Raw genomic sequence first — 3,011 nt, forward strand, 5'->3', positions numbered from 1 at the left:
ATTAAAAAACACTAAAATTGGAGATATGATCATGGACAACAATGTAGCTCCAAACAATGTGTTGATAGGTGACACATGGATTAATTTGCTCACCAAAATTATAAAAGAATCTACTCTACTCCTATTAAGAACTAATTATAGCATCACATACTAACAATGATCTTGACCACCATGTAATTAGCTAGGAATTTAAATGTGTTCAAAGACACCAATCTTTTGGATGATGCATTCACCATAATTTGCTTGCAAGCCTTGCACAAAGTCCAATTTAAAAAGTGCTCTCTAGAATGGAGAAAGAAATAGAATGAGAATCAAGCAATGTAGTCATTAGAACAACGCTAATTAAGCAATAAAATCAAAGGAGTGGATGCTTGTTACTAACCTTAAAGCAAGAAGATCAAGCCATTCTTCCAAATCCAAGAGCTAGCTTCATGGTCAAGAGCAGCCGCAACAATGGAGGGAGCGGCCCAAACGCGCGCCTCTGTGCTCGGGATAGAAAAAATGAGGAAGGAGAGGACGGCGCCAGCTTTTTGTACTGTGATGTTATCACCGTCGGTTCTTGTCTAGAACCGGCAGTGATAAGTAGACGTCAAGCCACTACCGGTGCAAGCCACAAACTAACGGTGATGTGGACCTTCACTGTCAGTTTTGGTCCAGCCCCAATCATTTTCTGATTTTCAAGCTCAGAACCGACAGTGAAAGTACATTACTGCTGGTTCACCCTAATCCGGCAGTGATGAGACCGGCAGTAGTGTCCAGATATATAGTAGTGATTAATGTAGTTTGAGAGACAGAGAATGAGATGCCTTGTGTTGTGATCCTTACAATTATCAGCACACCCCCACATAATAATACTTTTTAGTATATATATATACTCCCTCCATCCAAATTATAAGTTGGCTTTTCTAGATAGCTACATTCTGCTATATATGTACCAAGATATACATTAGGTTTAAATACATAGTAAAAGTTATATATATTTAGAAAAGCCAGAACCACTTATAATTTGGAAAGAAGAGAATATTCATTATATTAGCTCGCTCGCACTAGAAGGGGCATGTGCCGATGCTCTATATATAGTGACGTACATTTTTTCCAACGTGAGGAATCTCCCCATTCCCATTGAATATCAACGGAAATACAGAATTCAAGAGTTATCAAGGAGTAAGGACTAGAGAAACTAGGAAACCTTACAACCAGCTGTCACCAAGGCTAATCTGTTTTATCGTAACCACATATGCGTCTACAGTGACGTACATGTACTTGTAACATCGTCATCGTATCTTAGAGCTCTTATGCTGCAGCGTGCACGTACATACATGCACGCACGTATATATAATGGTGCACATCGATTGATAGAACGAGGGAGGCTGGTAAACTAAAGGCACGTTTGGTTTCTTCGCTAGCATAGCTTGCCCCGCGTGGGCAAGATTTTTCTTACCAGACTCTGCCCGGTGGAACCATTTCGTCTCTCTTGTGCTAGCAAGCTAGGGAACTTAATTAGCTTGCCCACACAAGCTCCGTGGTCCTCTGGCTAGAGATAGTCCTCTGAGTGAAGGATCCAGGCATTTTCCCTAAAGAAGCAAAAAGTTTACCTAACGCTAATAAGAAATATTCATATTAATTAACAAAGATGTGATTGTGACTGTGTGATAACCGAGTCAAAAGAGGCATCTTTTTTACGTAGGAATGGGAATCGGCGAGGTTAGCTTTGAGGCATGGCTTGGCCCCTACCCTGTCCCCTTGATCTCATCCATAGCTAGCTGCCCAAATGGAATGCATCACTGCACCATCACCGTCGTCGATGTGACCGGCATCAACGACGATTGGCTGGCTGACCCTGACTCGGTCCCCCAACAAGTTAAGCCGGCCTAACACAGCCCTAGCAGCAAACTGACCACCGACGTACTACTCTTTCTCTGGTCTCTTCCTTTGGAAACCAAAACAATGCAATGTTTGAACTGTATATTTTTGCCCATGCATGTTGTCGTTGTTGTATCTTTATTTAATTTTTATTTGTTATTATATTACTGCAAGCCTCATTGGAAAACATATATATACGCATTGGTTTAATTGGAAAACTTCTAGCGCGGCCTACAAATAAATTAAATAAACGCCGACATAAAACATTCCCTACTTAACAAGCTACTAGAAAGGTAGGCCTTCACGGTGGATTAGCAGGATGGCAGAGGAGCAGCATGCAGCCACGCACGCAGTACTTGCACCCATGCATAAAGGCGCCACGGTGTCAATTAAAGCCTGCTTCTTTGTTTATTCTTGACTGAAATGAGCTGGCTGCTAATAAAAAGGGGGAAAGAAAGGTGCTGTGCGCAGCGCGTGGAGTGAGTTCATTCAGTCAAAGCCGGAAGTGCATGTAGATGCTGTGCAACATTGACAGATCTAAGATGAAAGTTTAGGGAGCTAAAGTCGTCATCTTCAACCTTCAAGCTCTCCTCCTCAAAAGAACCATGACAAAAATTCTTGGAGGGGCTCTAGAAGAACTCTGGGATCAACGGCGGTAGGGGGGCTTGAGCCCCCCTCCCCTGCTCCCCACCACTAGATTCGTCCCTACTGTGCAGTACAATACAACCATCGTAAGGACATATTTGGCAACTCTTCAGCGCTCTAGTTCCTGCTACAAAGGAAAGCTAGGAGGAGCCATGATTGTCGGTCGCGTCGATGGGCCGGCGCAGCGTTGGCGTGTCGGTGCCTAAGCCAGCGTAGGGTGAGGGCGATGCCCTTAAGCATCGCATACACCACAAACACGAGTCCTCCACCACCCGCGCATGACATGAGTGCAAAGCAGGCTTGCTTGAATACCGTTCTCGGGGCACGCGGCCGGTGGTGGGGGAATGCTACCAGCTGGGAGGGGCGACAACAGCGGCGGTGGAATGTTACCAGCTGGGAGAGGCGGCAGCGGCGGCGGAATGCTACCAGCTCGGAGGTGCGCTGGCGGTAGAATGCTACCAGCTGGGAGGGGCACCAGCGGTTGAGCATACTTATAGGCAGAA

Source organism: Miscanthus floridulus, chromosome 19, assembly GCF_019320115.1.
Source record: "Miscanthus floridulus cultivar M001 chromosome 19, ASM1932011v1, whole genome shotgun sequence".
NCBI lineage: Eukaryota > Viridiplantae > Streptophyta > Magnoliopsida > Poales > Poaceae > Miscanthus > Miscanthus floridulus.